General features: G+C 39.7%; 2 long non-coding RNA genes across 2 annotated transcripts in view; both read right to left on the reverse strand.

Annotated features, from left to right (window-relative positions):
- LOC134291761 (uncharacterized) overlaps nucleotides 1–2,740 on the reverse strand; it is a 6,399-nt gene extending 3,659 nt beyond the window's left edge. Inside the window, exon 1 of the long non-coding RNA XR_009999276.1 lies at nucleotides 2,678–2,740. This is a non-coding gene — a long non-coding RNA (uncharacterized LOC134291761). The remainder of the gene's footprint in view (nucleotides 1–2,677) is intronic.
- A 2,560-nt stretch (nucleotides 2,741–5,300) lies between these two features.
- Nucleotides 5,301–6,270, reverse strand: LOC109415368 (uncharacterized). The gene is made up of 2 exons (XR_009999277.1): nucleotides 5,622–6,270; nucleotides 5,301–5,507 (listed from the first exon to the last, which is right to left on the reverse strand). It is a non-coding gene; the product is annotated as an uncharacterized LOC109415368 (long non-coding RNA).
- Nucleotides 6,271–19,099: the final 12,829 nt, after the last annotated feature.

Consider the following 19,099-nt stretch of genomic DNA (forward strand, 5'->3'; position numbering starts at 1 on the left):
TGTTTCAACGTTGTGAGCTTCGCAGAAGTGGGGCAAACTCATAAATAAGTTTTTCTACATTGAAGCAACATGAAACAATGATTTTAATATTTCTTCTCTCAATTGCTTTTAAAATAAAAATAAGGTGGTTCAAACTTCGTACACAACTGAAACAAAAATTGTTTATTACAACATTGGTGTCTGACAAGCATGACGTTAAATCTATAATTTCTAAGGTATAATTACCCTCAAGGTGCCTGAAAATGCTCACCAATCTAGCTTCTGCTTGTCCAATTTTGTCCTTGCGTACTACTTCATTGAGTAGTTCAGATGCTTCTCTGTCAACATAGATTAACTTATTGGATGAATTGATTTCACGAGTATTCGTTTGAACCGCCTGCCAGTAGCTTTCTACCCTTTCATGAAATTTGAATTTGAGACAGTTTCGTCTACTATTTTTGTAATTGTACTCTTGTCACTCTCTATTTTATTCACCGAACTGTAAAATTATGCTGCCTGACTGTGCATAAAAATCAATCAAATATTTGAATTTTTTCATCAAAAATAAAAAAAAAAAAGCTGAGACTGCTATCGATTAATAAAAAAAAGCTCTGAGGAGTTCAAACTGTACATACTGTAACCCAGAATCTTCATGTACTTTCTCGCAAAAATCTTTTAGTTTCTGAACCCTGATGTTGAAAAATTTGTTAATATGTTTGATGTGATTTGTGCTTTGTACCAAACCGGTTTGACTATTTTGGTACTGAAGTTACTACAATATATTGTATGCTTGTTGAAGTTTTTTCAAATGTGGGACGTTTTTACGATTTGAAACGAATGCGGGACATTTCGCGGGACATAATGTGTAGCGGGCCATTTGGTCAAAATGCGGGACTGTCCCGCGAAACGCGGGACGTCTGGTCACTTTACCATAACAAGCTGCATGTCTTCCTTAAAAACAAGAGCGCAGTCACACTTTTGAATTGATCGACACAAAGTGAAATCAAATTTGCGAATGCTCTGCCATCCTTTTTTATAATTGAAGATGCGTTATTATTTCTATTGGTTCCACCATCAATGTTTTGATGGTAGTGTAGTTTAAAATTAAGTCTATGGTGAAATACAAAATTGGGTACAAAAAGTAGGCTTTTTAAATAAAATAAAGATTTCTGTACTTTTGTCTGGATTATGCTAAAAAGTGTGTACATCTTTTTAAGAGTGTCGACTTTTTCGTGAAAATTTGATAACAACTTTTATGACGTCGGTTGTTGTTAAGAGAGATTCGGTTGCTATGAAGGAAGGGGAATTGTGCACTAACACATGCAAACTTGAGTGTATTACACAAAACGAATAAGGTGAAGATATTTACATCATTTTTGATGCATTTTACTTCTACTTCTTTTCAGATTTTTCATCAAATTAGTTACTTTGCCTGTAAATTTATGATTCAAAATCCAAGTGAATTATTCATTTCGCATGCAATATTGGTGTTTTCTTCAACGATACGGTCAAAAATATGGTGCCGCGAAATCACCGCGAAATTCACAATGTTGGTCCGTGAAATTTAAGAAATTTTGCCGCGAATTTACATTGTCTCTAATGATTAGCTTTTGTCGTAACGAAAGATGATTTTGGAAATCACATCTAATCGCTACCACAATAGTAACCAGAATGCCACGCTCTTTTCATTCGAGCTCAAGCTTCTCTTAATTCTTTTTCATCGGCTCGGCACAAATCGGAGCTGCCTTCGTTCGAGCCACCAACTCCCGTCACCGTTCTCGCATAGGGTTCGGGTCGCTATCTGTCTCGCTTCAGACGGTTGCAACAAATCTTCGTTAAGTTTTGCTGCTTTATGCCGTTTCCACGCTGATTCGCAAAGGGATGTCTTAAAATAGCGTGTGTTTCCTTTTTCGATACACACATAAGTAAATTCAACAAATTGATTTGATATGCTAATCTAACCCTCTACAGCTTTGATTTCGAGCAGTGTGTGGATTTTTATCGCGAACCACTGAATGGTCCATGCTCAGCAAGTGATACATTCGCGATTGTAACATTTCATGAACCAACATGCTCGGGAACGCTCCCCGAAATGCTGTTCTTTCTCTTGCCCGGTTCGATACGAGAGCGCAATCAAGAGAGAAGATGCTCGATGACGCTATTGAAAGCGATGCATTCGGTAAGAATATTGTATTGCCATAATTCTTTTTTTATTGTGACTACACAACCTGCAACGTCATGAATACAGTTAAATTAAATAGTATTTCACGTTTTTAAAGCGAAAACGCATTAAATACTGATGAAAATAACGATTATTCACAGTTGCCCCAAGCCAACGATGAGCGATCATCGGTAAGTGTTACACTTAGCGATGCCCGCTCATCGCCGCAGCTTGTTTATATCGGAGTATCTTCTTTGAACATACACCGCTTGGTAATTGAAACAGAACCAACAGAAGGGAAGAAAAACTGCCGAGTGGTTCACTGATCACTTTTTCGTCCAAACACTGATTTCGAGTCTTTCCGTTCAATAGTTATGTTTTTTTAAAGTGTAGAAAAGCCTGAAAATACCAAATCGACTTGAAGCACATCGAAATCTTCATCAAGCTGAAAATTTGACCAGCGGTATGAGAATTATGATACTTACTTGACCGGTGGGATTCAAGACATTTTCTAAAATGTGAACATGTCTAATACACACACACAGACATCACCTCAATTCGTCAAGCTGAGTTGATTGGTATATGTGACTCGACCCTGCGGGCCTTCTATCAAAAAGTCATTTTTGGAGTGAACATATAGCCTTTCCAGTACACTTAGTGTACGAGAAAGGCAAAACATTCCACAGATTTTCTTAGAAGGATTCTTTTGGAATCCCTCAGGAATCCCTCCAAGAATTTTTTTGAAAAATATTTCAAGTATTCCTTCAGATATTTCTGAACCGTCAGAACAGATTCTGTCAGGGATTATTGAAGTTTTTTTTTCTAGGGAATTTTTCTCAAATTTCCCTTAGAATTCTGTTATCCTGCTATTTCTTCACAAGAACATCCATGGATTTTTTAAAAGAAAATTTTCCAAAATATCTTCCAGAACTTTTTTCAGGGAGTCCGTGGGAACGTTCTGCATGGCATCTTAAAAAATACGAATTCTTTTGGAAATTCATCCAGAACTTTCTAAAGAGATTGTTCAAGAAATTTTTCCGTTAGACGACTTATCTTATATTCCTTCCAGAATTGCTGAATTGACTCCTTGCAGGTAATTTTTTAAAGATTCCTTCTGAATTTTATGCAGAAATACTTTTAGAACATAAGGAATTCTCCCATGAATTTCTATTTTAAAGTTTGTACTACCGGTATAAAAGCTCGTTCTTGCTTTTTGCTGTGGGTTTTAGTCACTTTTCGCCTACGCTTTTTCGTCGACTTGTTTACTCAATGTAGGCTGACAGTTTTTGAATACCTTCAAGAGCTCATTCTGGCATTTTCCAGAAAATCTTCCACGGATTTCATTTGAAATTCCTTCAGCAGTTTCTTCAGAAATCATAAATTCACATTCATTTCAGGATTGCTTAAAAAATCTTCCGGAGATTTCTACTGAAATTCCTCCTAAGTTCTATCGAAGGTTCTTTCCATGATTCCTTAACAAAATCATCCAAGGATTCACTAAGCGATTACTACAAAGTTTCTTTTTGAAAATTTTCTTATATTCCGTTTCAAATTTTAGTGGAAAGGCTTTTTTTGCACTGAGCACATAGAAATTCTGTTCTTTTGATTTACATCACCAAAATCATCGTCAATAATAAGGGCAGAACTTTCGTGCGCTATCAATGCAGGCATGCCTGCTTCTAGATATTCATTCAGAAAGCTCTTCAAGGTTTCCTCCAAATATTCCTTCAGGGAGTCTATCGAAAAAAGGTATTCAAAAATTGGTTCAGCAATTCAATTATATATTTTTCCACGGATCCTTTTAGAAATTCTTTCGATTATTTCTTCCATAGTTTTAAAAAATCCGCAAAGGATTCCTTAGGATATCCCCATAAAAATTTCTTCATTCTTCGTGGACCGTAAATATTCCTTCGTGGACAGTATTTTTTTCCAAGTAGTGTTTCAGAAATTAATCATGGATTTCTCAATAAATTTGATGATGATTTTTTTTTAAAACCTTCCATGGATTTCTTCCGAAATTTCTCCTGGGATTCTGTCAGAAAACCTTCCGAGGATTCCTTTGGAAAATTCTCCTGGTATTTTTTCTTAATCTTTAGAAGATTAATTTGAAAATTTTGTTTCCGATATTTCATTAAGAATGATTCCAAAAATTTCCGCCGAAATGTCTCTAGAGAAATCTGCAAAAATTCCTACAGGTCGTGCTCGGAACCAGAACACCACACAGCTAGTCGCGTTCGGTAATTTTTACCGAAATCTCAACTGCTGAGCGTTCGGTAATGGTTTTTTTTTACCGAAACTCTGTCAAAATTACCAAATTTCGGTAAAATGTCATCGTTTATCTGTCAAACTTTGACGAAGTTCGGTAAACGCCACCGAATTTTTCCGGTAAAAACTTAACGGTAGAGATTTCGGTAAAATATTACTGAAGTCGGTGATTTTTCCTAAGCGTGCATATTGACAGCAGAATTATTTCACACAGCTTCAATACTGCAAATTTGTTGAGTATAATTGGTTTATATTAAATTACATTTCATTCAAAACTTACAATATAGTATTCGTTCATGAAACAGACAGATTGATCATACACTGAAAAAAGGGACATGGTAATTCTGACCGTATCGAGGGTGAAATTAAAACATCTTTACTACTTGATTTTGGTAGAGCATGATTTATTATTGAAGCTACCATATGCGGGGATGAATTTACCATGTCGATTTTTATTTACGTTTCATAGTATTCTTGAACCACATTTCACAGTTAATTTTACTATGGGCGTGATAAACAGTATAGTGAGCTCAACCATGGCAATATGCTTCTGATTACTATGTGTATGGTATCAATGGCAGTGTCTTTCTAGGTTTGTTTACATTTCAAAAATCAAAGAAAAAATAAATTTGAATAGTTTTATTATGTTCATCGTTTGTAAATTACATATAAAAACACAATAAGCATTCATTTTAAAGAGTATCCCAGCATCATCGCCTCAAACGGAGTAATTTGCAGGCTCGGGAAAGGATTTGGATTCCGTGGCGTTGTCCGGAATGTCGAGCAAAGTTGCTTCTGCGAGCGGGAAGTGTTGGCTGGATCGGGGCTGGACCATCCACTACCTGACAGTGGATTCCTTCCGGGGAGTGCTAATGTGTCCAGGATGTTTTTGGCATTCAATAAATCTTCCTGACATTGCTGGAGCTTTTCAATTACCTGGCACTCGCTTTGCCTGCGTGTCAGCTATGAACGCATCGATTAGGTCGTCTTCCGGAATGGAAGGAAAGGATCGCTTGAACTGGCGGGAAAGGGCATTCCGTTCATGTCCGATGGTCTATCGCGGAGTCGGTATTCCTCTGTAGGGGTTTTTTATGTGACACCACTGGAAAAAAGCGGTCTTCGTGATCTGTGATTGACAAAATCTGTGCTGATGGAATAGGATTCCTTGTTTGTAGTATCCTTCTTCCTATCACTTGTCTTCAATATTCTCCTTCACCGTTTTGATGGCCTTTTAGGCATCCTTCTTAACTTTTTTTTCGATCTTCAACACCTGGTAGAGATAATTGATACCGGTTCCAATGGTGATCGTGAGGGCGTCGGAATTTCCGTCGGCTTCGAACACGGCAGCTTTGGACGGAAAAATTTGGGCGATGATGCTGTGGGTCCAACTGGGTTATTAAGCACTTTTGTTATCATTTTATTGCTTAGCTTAATTATTCGGCAACAAATTAACTCACCATGGACATTTTCCGATAAATTAACTTTGATTTATTGTCAACAATCCACCAAATACAAGAAATATTTTTTAGGGAGTCGACTTTTGTACTACAACAAACCTCTGAGAAACTATTTGTTCTAACTGAACACGTTATTGTGGATTTACCGGCTACTTGTATTCTACCGGTCACTTCAGTAAATATAAATAGTAATAATGAAACGCGAAAATTGTTCTGTCAAACACAAAAAGTGTATTCAAGATAACTATGCTGAATAGTCTTGATTACTATTCGTTTGGTTGTCAAAGCATAGTAATTTTAAGAAAAACATGGTAGTCAAGATTAATAATATAGTCATTATAACTATTTTCAGGCATAGTAAAATTAAGCATCGTTGAATGGTTAATTTTACTCTAACATTTTTTTCAGTGTAGGTAGCGCCGTAGTTCTCAGTATCACCAGTTTCGCTAAGCACCTCACGTACTTTATCTGTACACAATACTGGTTTTATTCAATGGTTCCAGCAGAAATTAATACACTGGAATATCTTTTTATGACTGGGCATAAAAAAAGGAAATTTGTGCATGAATTATGTTTTAGCTTTCTTTAATAAGTAGATTCGCGAAAACAGGTAGGACATAAAAGGTGGACTTCCGGAAAGTTCCCAGAGAGCCCAAGAAAGGGGGCTCCAAGAGGCTCCAGGGGCGTTTCAGGGGATTTGAGGAGCTTGTTAAGGGCATTTTGTCAGAATTTGTTGGAGTTTTAATAGGATTGCGAGTATTCCAGCAATATTTTAATAGTATTAAGGGGGTTAAAGGCGCGTTTCAACGGCCTTCAAGAGCAATTCAGGGGATCTCAGGAGCCTTTAAATGGCATTGCAAGGGGCGTTTCAAGGTATTTCAGAGTCATTTCAAAGGGTTTCAGGGTGTTTCAGGAACATTTTAAGGGCATTCCTGGAGATTTGAGGAACGATTGTTAGCATTTCAGGGGCGTTTCAAAAGGTTTTCAGGTGCGTTTCAGGGGGTTCATGGAGCCTATTAAAAGTGTCCAAAGGGGCTTCAGAGGCATATTATGATGATTTCAAGGGCGAATGCGGAATTTTTATTTTATTTCAAAAACCATTTTTAGAAATGCTTGATTTACTGAATTTTGCTACACATTGACACCACATTCATCAAATGCATTCAGTTAAATTCCTAACCACTTCATCATCTATGGACCAACGCTGATGCTGTGGTCTCCCTGGAGAGCGAGCGTGGTTTTTTGTTGCGGTGTGAAAAGCGAACACTTTTATTTGACAACCCGTAATTTCCAGCCACGCTGGCGATGAGGACTAGAAGAGTAGCGCTTTCCCCTTCCGATACCACCACCCATCCACCATCACAGTCAACGAATTTTACTCCTTTCGTGTCAAAACTGTGCCTCCATGATTGTTGGCTTCTTGGTCTCTGGTCCGATGATGTTTAGTGGTTGCTGGTTCGCGCCTGAGGCCATCAACGACGGCACGCCAGAGGGCAAAACAGTTAACGCTAATAATTGTTATTATTATTTTTATTATGATCGCTATTGTGCGTGGCCCACTGCTGTGGGCTGCCACCAATGTCTTCGACAGCTCAGCACTAGCAGCCAGGCTGCTAGCAGTAGCTACAACAGCAAACAGGAGCAAAAGGGTGATGACAGGGGAGAAAAAATGGAAATCTGGGAGGGTTAAAGTGCTAAAACGTGTAATTATCATGCACGCTAGTGTTTGGGCTGCCAGTCTCAATGTTAGACTTACATATCGTCGAAACACCCGACTTGCGGAACATATCAGGATCTTTAAAAAAGTTTTTCATGTGTTAATATATCAAAACAAAATCCTTTACAAATTATTGGGTGATTCACCAAATATGGTCCACCAAAAGGCTCTGTAGTAAATATATATATAATATTACTGTATACGGACGGACTTAACAGACTTAGATGATTGTAAGCAGGCCATGACTTTTGAATAACGGAAATAAAGATCATTCTGTCAGAAACTGTAACACTGAGCACCCCTATTATCTCTACAGGCTCCATCTCAATGCTAAACAACCTCCAGCAATGTTTTGTCAATCGAATGTCAAGTATTCTCGCTCAATGCAATGTAGTTATTGTCATCAGGCGTAGGAGTACGTAGGAGTCGTTTCCAATCGACTCGGTTCATGGCTGTGCGTCTCCGAAGGGTCCGCAGATTTTCCTCCACTTGATGGATACATGTCGCTCGCTGCGCACCACGTCATCTTGTACCGGTCGGATTGCTCTCGAGAACCATTTTTACCGAGTTGTTATCCGACTTCCTGGTGACGTGTCCTACCCACCGTAGCCTCTCAATCTTCGCGGTGTGGACGATAGTTGGTTCTTTCAGCAGCTCGTGATTTATTCTCCGCCGTAGATGGTACGCAACACCTTTATGTTGAAAACACCAAGGGCGCGCTGCTCCTCTGCACGTAGGTTCCATGCTTCGTGTCCTTAGAGGACTACCGGTCTAATCAGCGTTTTGCAGATAGTTACTTCGTGTGTCAGCGAACTTTTTTCGATCGTGGAATTTTGTGGAATCCAAAGTAAGCTCGCTTTCCTGCCACAATGCGCCTCTGAATTTATCTGCTGGTGCCGTTGTCGGCGGTCACCAGTCAACCTAAGTACACGAATTCTTTACCGTCGATAGAAATTCGAGGTGGCAGGCGCGGTAATTCTTCCCTAAAGCCCCTTGCCCCTTGTACTTAGTCTTCGACACATTAATGTCTTATCCGATTTGCTTGGCTTCATTCTTTAGTCTGATGTACGTTTTCGCCATCGTCTCAAATGAACGAGCAATAATAGACGAGTGCACCGCCCGCTGAAAGTTCACTCGGGCAGCGAATTTTGACACCACAGCGGGGTCGACTCTCAACAACTTCTATCCAGCTGAAAATTTGATTAATTTATTGCATCTAGTTTTCGTGATAAATTTGCAAAAATATGGGCTAGTGCATTAACAATATGCATATGCATCACTTTGAATAAAACGTCATGCAAGAAATCAAAGAAAAAAAATATCAGCACTTTTTGGTAATGCATCTCTGAGTAGAAGTTGTTGAGAGTCGACCCCGCTGTGCTGTCAAAAAATTTCAGGCTTAGTGAACTCAATGTTCATCGGTGCACTCGTCTATATCAATATCATCAGCGAAACCAAGCAGCTGAACGGACTTCGTGAAAATCGTTCCACTCGTGTTTACCCTCGCTCTCCTTATTATACCCTCTAAAGCAATGTTGAACAGCAAGCACGAAAGACCATCACCTTGCCGTAACCCTCTGCGAGATTCGAAAGGACTCGAGAGTGTCCCTGATACTCGAACTACACACATCACTCGATCCATCGTCGCTTTGATCAACCGTATCAGTTTATCCGGGAATCCATATTCGTGCATAAGGACTGTTCATTAAAGAAAGTGGACATCTGTTCACCAATAGTTTAGAGTTAAAACTAAACAAAAAAATGTGAATTTTTGCTCAGTGTGTAAAAACATTGTTCACTTCGGCAACACATTCAAAGAAAACGGAAAAAGTAAGAAATTTCGAGCGATAGGTCGTATTAGCTTTGCGACTAGCAGATTAATTCTGCACAAAATGGTGTTCCAAAAAGTTGTCGTTTCGAGAATTTGCTTACTAATACACTTCCGGGACCGCAAGTTTTGAACGCTAAGCAGGGGACAGATGTGCCGGATGATGTAGGGTACATCAGAACTGAAAAATTTGGGAAAAAGTTTTTAGTGTGGCAAGCCAATTGTTCATGTGACTTAAAGAGTTCTTCGTATTTCACAACGGGAACAATCAACGGTAAAAATAACAGAAAGGAATGCATCAAAAATCGACTTCTACTTATCTACCGAAAACATACGGATCCTCTTTTGTTTAGGCGGATCTGGCATCCGCTTATTACGCTTCTTCTACACTAGAGATGCTCAAGACGGAAAAAGTCGATTTTGTCGAAAAATGGCAAAATCCACAAAACTTCTCTGAACAGCGTCCTGTGGAAAGATACTGGGCAATAATTAAGCGGCATCTTAAGAAAGATGGAAGAGAAGCAAGCTCTGTTGATTGATTCATAAAAATTTGGCCTGCGGCACAACGAAAAGCTACGGAGAAAGTTGTGCAAAATCTAATGAGAGGTATCAAGAGGAAAGTTCGAGCGTTCTTCCGAAAAGCGAAGTAAATGTTCAAACTCACGTGAATTTGGCCACATGTATGTTGATTGTCATTTATAAAAAATAAACTTATGGATTTGTTCGAAAATACATGTTTTCTATTGAAAAACAGGTGTCCACTTTCTTTAATGAACAGTCCTTAGTCTGCCATAGCTGTTCTCGATCGATTGTACCATACGCCGATTTGAAATCGATGAACAAGTGATGTGTGGGCACGTTGTATTCGCGGCATTTCTGCAACACCTGGCGGATGGCGAACATCTGGTCCGTTGTAGCGCGTTCGCCCATAAATCCAGCCTGATATTGCCCCACGAACTCCCTTGCAATCGCTGATAGACGGCGGCATAAAATTTGAGAGAGTATCTTGTAGGCAGTGCTCAGTAGTGTGGTCGCGCGGTAGTTCCCGCAATCCAACTTGTCGCCCTTTTTGTAGATGGGACACACGATACCTTTCATCCATTTCTCCGGTAATACTTCCTCCTCCCAAATCTTGGTAATGACCCCGTGTAGTGCTCTCACCAGTGCTTCTCCACCGTATTTTAGAAGCTTGCTTGGTAGTTGATCTGCTCCAGCGGCTTTGTTGTTTTTCAACCGGCCAACCTCCTCCTCAATCTCTTGGAGGTCAGAGGCCGGAAGTCTTTCGTCCTGTGCACATACTCCTAGATCTGTTACCACGCCACCTTCGGTACTTGCAACGTCGCCATTGAGGTGCTAATCGTAATGCTGCCGCCAACTCTCGACCACCTTACGCTCGCTCGTGAGAATATTCCCGTGATTATCTCGGCACATGTCGGCTTGTGGCACAAAGCCTCTGCGCGAGCGGTTCAGCTTCTCGTAGAACTTTCGTGTGTCCTTAGCGCGGTACAGCTCTTCCATCGCTTCGCGATCTCGTTCTTCCTGCTGGCGCTTCTTCATCCGGAAGACTGAGTTCTGCCTGTTCCGCGCCTGTTTGTAACGTGCCTCATTCGCTCTCGTACGGTGTTGCAGCATTCTCACCCATACCGCATTCTTCTCGTTTTTCAACTGTTCACATTCGCCGTCGTACCAGTCGTTTCTGTGATTCGAAGTCGCGAAGCCTAGTGCTGTACTACCTATGGCGGATCGGATGTCCCTCCAGCCATCTTCAAGTGTAGCTGCGCCAAGCTGCTCTTCCGTTGGTAGGGCCACTGCTAACTGCTGCGCGTATTCTTGAGCCACTTCTACGTTACGCAGCTGCTCGATGTTGAGTCGCGGCGTTCGACTTCGACGCGTGGTGATAACTGTCGAAAGTTTTGATCGCATGCATACAGCGACTACCCAACTAACATTTTTGCTGTATAAGAGCTTAATCAACCACTTTCACATGAGCGTTTGTTCCATAAGCTCTTATGCAGCTACTTTTGTTACTTGGGTAAGTAGTGATCCGAATCTATATTCGCACTGCGGTATGTGCGGACATTGGTTATATCCGAGAAGAATTTACCGTCGATTAGAACGTGGTCGATTTGGTTTTCTGTTTGATGGTCGGGTGATCTCCAGGTGGCTTTGTGGATATCTTTGCGGGGGAAGAAGGTGCTTCGGACTACCATACAGGGCCGGAGCTAAGGGGGGGCCGGGGGGGGGGGGGGGGGGGCAGGGCCCCGGACCCCCACATTTTAGGGGCCCCCACAAAAACCAATTTTGGTTCAAATAGTGCTCAAAAACAAAGAAAAACTGTATTGCTCATCGCATTTGTACCTCCGAGGGGCCTTCACAATCCTTAATCCGAGCTTGCTACCATACCACGGGAGGCTGCAAAGTTTGCGCATCGCTGGCCGTTATCATTCGATACGGCATGCAGGCTGTTTCGCCCGATTACCGGTCTGTACATTTCCTCCCTTCCTACCTTCGCGTTCATGTTGCCGACAACGATTTTCACGACACGCGGCGAGCAACCATCGTATGTTTGCTCTAACTGCGCTTAGAACGCTTCTTTTTCGTCATAAGGTCTTCCTTCATGTGGGCAGTGGACGTTCATGATGCTGTAGTTGAAGAAACGGCCCTTAACTCTCAACATGCACATCCTTGCGTTGATCGGCTGCCACCCGATCACACGTTGTCGCATCTTGTCCAACACTATAAATCCTGTTCCTAGTTCATTGGTAGTGCCACAGCTTTGGTAGAAGGTAGCCCGTGGTAGTATGAGGTAGGAATTTTACAGCCCCGGTACATGAAGATCTTGGAGACATTTAAAGGGAGTCCCAAGGGGTTAGAGGATCTACTAGGAGGCCCCAGGGTGGCTCTAGGTATCAGATGTTTCAGGTAATGAACGGTACAGTTCTTTTTTACATCTTCCGTCGTAATACTTTTATCGTCATGGTTAATATTGCATTCAACCTTCACATACTACATACATTCTACAATCGATGCATGAATGTTGTTAACTTTAAATACATCACCCAACTAACAAGCCACAAATAAGCATGCATGTTGAATTTTTGCTTTATAAAAGTCATGATTTTCTACAGTAATGTGTACATCATCATTTTAGTTCCGCAATGATGATGTACACATTACTGTAGAAATGCTTTCTCGATTGAAAAAGTTGCCAATGTTAAACCTTTCGTATCGGTTTTAACAATGATAATTTAAAACACTTTTCAAGTGTTTGATAAGATTTTTATTCGACTCACACTGATTTCTTTACATTTTTACAAGACCTTTTTCTGCTTCTTGTTAAGTTGGTGTAAAATTAGCATATGTATCTGTATAAAGTGTTTTTCGCAAGTCAAATAAGCGCTTTCGTTTCATCATACTTCGGTTTAGAGTACAGGATTAAAAACGCGTGTTTTTTATTGATCAGCAGCTGAATTAATATGTTGTTCAGTTGTAACCAAATTGTTCTGTGCAATTAACCACTGCTGAATAGGAGTCGAAGTGTGATCATTTTTAAACCACTGCGAAGTTTATGTATTGATTTGAGCGCTTCAATCCATCACCTCTAGGATGGCACAGATAGGAAGGCATGTGGCTGGCAATCGACGGGTTTTTAGTTCAAATCCAGATTAAGGTAAATTTATGTGTAGTTATTATTTCACAATAGCAGGGTACGAAAAACGGATCACGCCGAAAAACAAACGCTTTGTCCTAAACGGTATATGTCGGTAACAAAGGATCTCCGCAACAAGCGCATGTCAGGCGCTGAGAGCAATAAAACAAACATCGCTTACCGTGCGTGTTCTGATATTCCGGCTTTTCTGCAGAAATTTTTGACCCACATCATCAAATTCATACGCATTTGGACGGATTAAGACTCTTGCAAACCTTAAAGTCGAGTTTCAGTTGTAAAACAATGCGAAAATCACGATGTGAACAGAATGAGACAAATATTCCTACCGTTTTTGTCTCAAACAAACTCGGGAGCGATCTTTGTCATTATCTGCTAACGAAAAAACAAATCATTGTTGCTCAGGCCCGGATTTAAGGGGGGGCAAAGGGGGCAAGTGCCCCGGGCCCCCCGATGAAGGGGGCCCCCCAAGAATCCGAAATACAATTTATATTTTTCAACGAAACCATATAAGATTCACGTCAATGGGCGTTCATATTTTAAACAGGGCCCCTATAGCCACTGCTGTTAAGGCGTGGATATTCAGCATGACCATTCTAAGGGTGACGCGTTCAATTCACGGTCGGTAAAGGAAAATCCTTGACTTCCTCAGGTAAAGAGTGTCTTCGTGCCTGCCACACGATATAAACATACGAAATGGTCATTGATAAAGGAAACTCTTTGTTAATGACAGTTCCACAGTTACTGTGGAAGTGCTCATGAAACACTAAGGTGAGAAGCAGTGCCCAGTGAGGACGTCGCTCGTCGTATACAGCGCGTGCGCAGTGCAGTTTCAGCTGCTTGATGGCGCACGTCCTGGAAGGTTAAGAATAATTCAAAATCAAAAGTTTCATAGTTTTTGGTGCAGTGTTTAAAAATACGCGATTTTCTCTAAAAGCCCTTGAAAGTTCTTATCAAATGGAAACACTTTTCCGTGACTGCAAGTTGCTACAAAAAGTGTCTCTAAGCAGAGTGCATGAAAGATTAAGCTTTTGAGAGTAATTGTACATACATATAAATTTCAGTAGTTTCACAAATTTATCTATTATTTCACAATGATTATACAAACGTCTGTTGATTATGATTATACTCTGAAAACAAATGCCTAATAATCATATGCATCAGTTCGTTGCTATCATGGGAAAGAGAAGATAATGAATTCTGGAGTTAAGGCTAGTTTTAAAAAGCAAGTGTCCTCGAAACAGTAGCTTTCCATATCTTTATGTTGAGTTTTTCTGGAGATATTAAGATTTATTGCTACAGTTGCTCCCAAGAGACTTATCTTTGTATAATCTAAATCTTGATATAGGGGAGACTAGGGAGACTTGATCCCTTTTTCTTAATGTGCCTATTACTTCAAGAAAAACACAAAACTTGATCCGTTTTTCGTACAGAATGGAAGGTAAACATCTATTGCAAGTTTATGCACAACAGAAGGACTTTAAGTTATTGTTAAAGTTTTTCAAAACTGTGTTTTTATGGAGGCATGTCTTATGATGTATTTTTCAAAAATGGGCCACAATTGATCCCCTTTTGAGTACATAATTAATTTAAAGGGAAAATAACTACAGAAGCTTCCTATTCATTTTCATTTCAAGTTTTCTTGTATTTTTGATGAATATGGTGAATTTGAAATTATAAGACGTCCTTAAATTGTTAAGGTTATGCTGTATTTTGAAAATGGGGAGACTTGATCCCTCTTTTTATGGTGTGTAATAAAAATAATAATTATCTGACACGTTTTATCATTGAATATACTAGAATTCCGAGAAAGTAGAGGCTTCCAAATATATTTTTTTTCTTCAAATGTATAATGTGTGTGTAATCCTCGAGGGATCAAGTCTCCCCATGTTACTGTTGTATATGCCAAGCTGCAATAATAAAAATATTTATATAACAGCCCTGTTTGAATAAATACGTTTGATAGTATTTTACTTACACTATGTGCTGTAAAATTTTGACACGATTCGGTTCAATTTTTACAAAGTTATTGAGATTTTTCGGAATCGCCTAAAAAATTTCTGAAGGACTGAAAACAAACCATCAGCCATTTAAAAATAATGCAATGCACAATCAAAATCAATTGTAACCAAAACATTGTCGTCTGTCAAGATGTTGTTTTTGAAAAAATATGCTAGAAGAAAACTGTTTTTGATTCCGAGAAAATATGATCTCCCCAGGGATCAAGTATCCTTAGTCTCCCCTACTCGTCGATCTCGTGCAATCTCAAATAAAGTTGCTCCATGTTTTAGTTGATTTTTAACTGAAAGCTAAGTTTTTAAACAAAAATATATGTACTATCTGAACAAGATATCATTTACGCTAGCATTTTGATATTTAAGCCAAATATCAAATTGAATGTTCGTATAATTTTCAATTTGTCGGAATTTTAGAGAAGTTCAGAAATCAGAAGTTTTCAATATTAGGCTCAAAACAATAAACATTAAAAATATAATACATAAGATTAAGAAAATAGACGTAATTGTATGGTTCATTTTTTCGAAACTTTGATTCTGGGGGCCCACTTTAAAGAGTTTGCCCCGGGTCCCCCGAGGCCTAAATCCGGCACTGGTTGCCGTGCTTTCTTTGTTGCCTATTTTTCGCTTGCGGTGTCATATTCTGCGTACCCTGCACAATAGCATAAGTGCCAATCATAAACTCTCGTGGAAATAAAAAAAAAATGCATTTTATTCATTTTTATGTTTTTGTTAAAGCTGAATAACAGCTATGCTTTATAGTTTTTCCGAATTTGTGTGAACTAAACCTGAACAAAGGTTGTGCCTGAAAATTATCCAAATGTTACTCAGCATCATGCTGAATTAATTCGTCGTTAAGGTACTTGCAAAATGAGTGATTGTTAGGTGGGCATATCGCACCAAATCAAGAAGATTGAAGTTTGAAATTTCAGTTGACTTGATTCCGAAAACTGCAAATGAATAACACGGGGATATGGAATATTGTGTGAAAAGTGTGTGAATGTTGTGACATTGATTTTCAGAACAGGTTTCAGGAATGTTTTCGGGGTCCAAGGGGGGTTTCGAAGACATTGAAGAGAGTTAGAACTTTCTACGGGTTTTGGAGGCAATACAAATACTTTGTTTTGTGGTTCCAGAGATTCTCAGGTGCGTTACATGGAATCAGAGGGAGTTTTAGGTGGATTTTGGAAGCACTTCAGACCAATATCTGCTGGTTTCAGAGGCGTAATGCAGGCGTTTTTTGGGGTTTAAAAGAGTCTCAGTTACGTTACATGGGGTCCGAGGGGGATTTCGGGAAAATTTCAGAAAGTTTCAGATCATTTTCGACGGATTTTAGAGGCGTTACGCAGGCGTTTACGGGGTTTTGAAGCGTCTGAGGTGGATTTCTGAGGCATTTCAGGAAGTTTCGGAACATTTTATATGAATTCTAGATGCGTTACGGAGGCGTTACGGAGACGCTTTCGGGGGTTTCGGTGAGTCTTAGGAGCTTTACATGGGGTCCCAGGGGGCCTTTGGGGGTTTCTGAGACATTTCAGGTACCTGTAGTCGATTTTGAAGCGTCTCACGTGCGTTGCTTGGGGATGAGGTTTAGGGTGATTTTAGAGGCATTTCAGGAAGTTCAGGGGATTTTCAAAGACCCCTTCAGAAAAACTCATGAAACCCGTTGAATGCCCCCTGAAATCTCCATTATCCCAAAAAAATGCCCTTGAAATCCCCGTAATTCATTTCAAATGACCTTTGAACTTCTTTTCTTGAAGGGTGTTCCAGTAACCCACTTTGCACGATTCAAACCTAAAATGCCTCGAAACACCCCTGGTGTCTCCATAATCCCATTGGAACGTCCTTGAAATCATAGTAATCAATTTAAAATGCCCCTTTTAACCTCTTGGAATGCCTATGAAATGCTATCAAATGTTTCTTTTAAGTTCCTAAGACCCCCTTAATCGCCTCTAACGTCCCTATAAACGTCCCTGAAACCCCTTTAGTACTATTCAAATGCCCTGGAGCAAGACCTTTTCTCACGAACTAAATTCCCTCATTAATGTTCTGAGTTGATTTTTGCACATTTTTTTTTCTTTTTATACGTTTTTATTTTTAAATTTATGCACATTTCAAAATTAAGCACCTCTAACAATGACATAAAAAAGGTTCCTGTATTGAAAATTGGTAATAAATCCACGTCTTTCATGAATTATCCTTACAGAAACAATCCTGGACTAACCATGAATCATTCCCAGATATCCTTAGATAAGACAAAATTGGTTTTGCTAACTGGCAACACTGCTCAAGTACAGTCTACTTGAACTTAGTATGTCGTATACACTAGAAGTTCCTCTGAGCTCATTGCAACTTCGCAATCATGTACGTTGAAGTTGGTTTGAATAAGCAGAGCATCCAGTATTTTATGTAGTAATTTGTATTTTTTTATAACTGCCAACACTGTCCATTATGAGCTGAGGCCCGTGGCGTTATGGTCACACGTTCACTTCAGAAGTGGATGGTCATGGGTTCGCCAGGCAGACAAACCCACGGAAATTGTTTTGATTTCCCAATGAAAATTAGCAACTTCCGGCTTTTCGTGCTCCCAATCAAGGATTTCAACCATGTGTTTCCAAGAAGATTGAGAAACAAATGGAGGCGCATGGTCGTTACTGCCTATGCTACCCATGTTAAGTGGCATCTCACCCCATGGCAGATGGTCTTTTTGCACCACTTCCGCTTTACGAACCAACTTTTGAAAGCGCCTAAAATTGAAGAAAATGCATTAGAATCATGAATGTTTCCGCTCAAGTATCGAGCAAATATTGTTTAGTTGCTTTTAATCATGCTTTTAATATTTTAACTGTCTTACAATTCCGACAATTTGTCATTGAAAACGACGAAATTTTGCAAAAGGGCATCTTAGGGGTCGTCCATAAATGACGTAGCTTTTTGGGGGAGGAGGGGGGTGTTTGTGATTTTGAGACGAAGTGTGACGATAGGGGGGTAGGGGTATATGATATGCTACGTAGCTTTCTACTAGATCTATTGAAAAAAATATTTCATAATCAATAATATTTTTACTTGCATTAAGTATCATTATCCAGTAAATCTAAAATAAAAATATTGCATTTTTTTCTATACTCTCAGTTGCAAAGGATTTTTTTTTCTAAGTTTTACGGCATTATTCCAGGAGTTCCTTATATAGTTTCTGCAGGACTTCCTCGAAGAATTCATCCAACAATTTCTTAAGGAGCTCCTCTATTTAGAAGAAATTTCTCATCGTGTTCTTTATAGATTTTCCCAACAGGAGAAGGATAACATTTCCACAAGGATTCCTACTGGGAATCCCAGGAAAAAAAGTTTTGAAAACGTTTCAAAAGGATCTGGAGGAATCTCAGAAAGAATCCCTGAAGGAACTTCCAGAAAAATTTCAGAAGGAGCTCCTGGAACAATCTTGAAAGGAAATGGAGAAATTTCAAAAGAAATTCCCTGAGGAGTACCTGGAGCAAATCTTGAATAAACTTCGGGAAGAATCTCAGAAGGAGATATTTGTAGATTGTCAGAAGGAACTCCTGGTTTAATTTCTGAAGAAAGCACGGAAGAAATAACTGAAAGAATCCCGTAATTCCTGAAGGAATCCCGAAAATAACTTTTGGGGAATCACGGAAGATTGTCTGGATACAACTCCTGGTGAAATCTAAGAAAGAAAATCCTTTAGGAATTCCAGAAGCATGGGAGGAATCCGTAAAGGGATTCCTCGCAGAACTCTAAGAGATCCTGGAGGAATCCTGGATGGAATGAATGGAGGGATGCCGGAAAAAAGTTACTGGAGGAGTGCCGGGAAAAAAAACTTGGATAAATCCTAGAAGGAAGTCCTCGAGGAATCCCAGAAGAATCCAGGAAGGAATTCCTGAAGGAATCCAAAAAAGAACACCTGGAGGAAACCCAGAAGCAACTCCTAGGAGGGTTTTGAAAGAATGCCGGAGGGGTTACATGCCGAGATCTTGGAATGAATAACTGAGTGAATT

Source organism: Aedes albopictus, chromosome 3 (assembly GCF_035046485.1).
Source record: "Aedes albopictus strain Foshan chromosome 3, AalbF5, whole genome shotgun sequence".
Classification (NCBI taxonomy): Eukaryota; Metazoa; Arthropoda; class Insecta; order Diptera; family Culicidae; genus Aedes; species Aedes albopictus.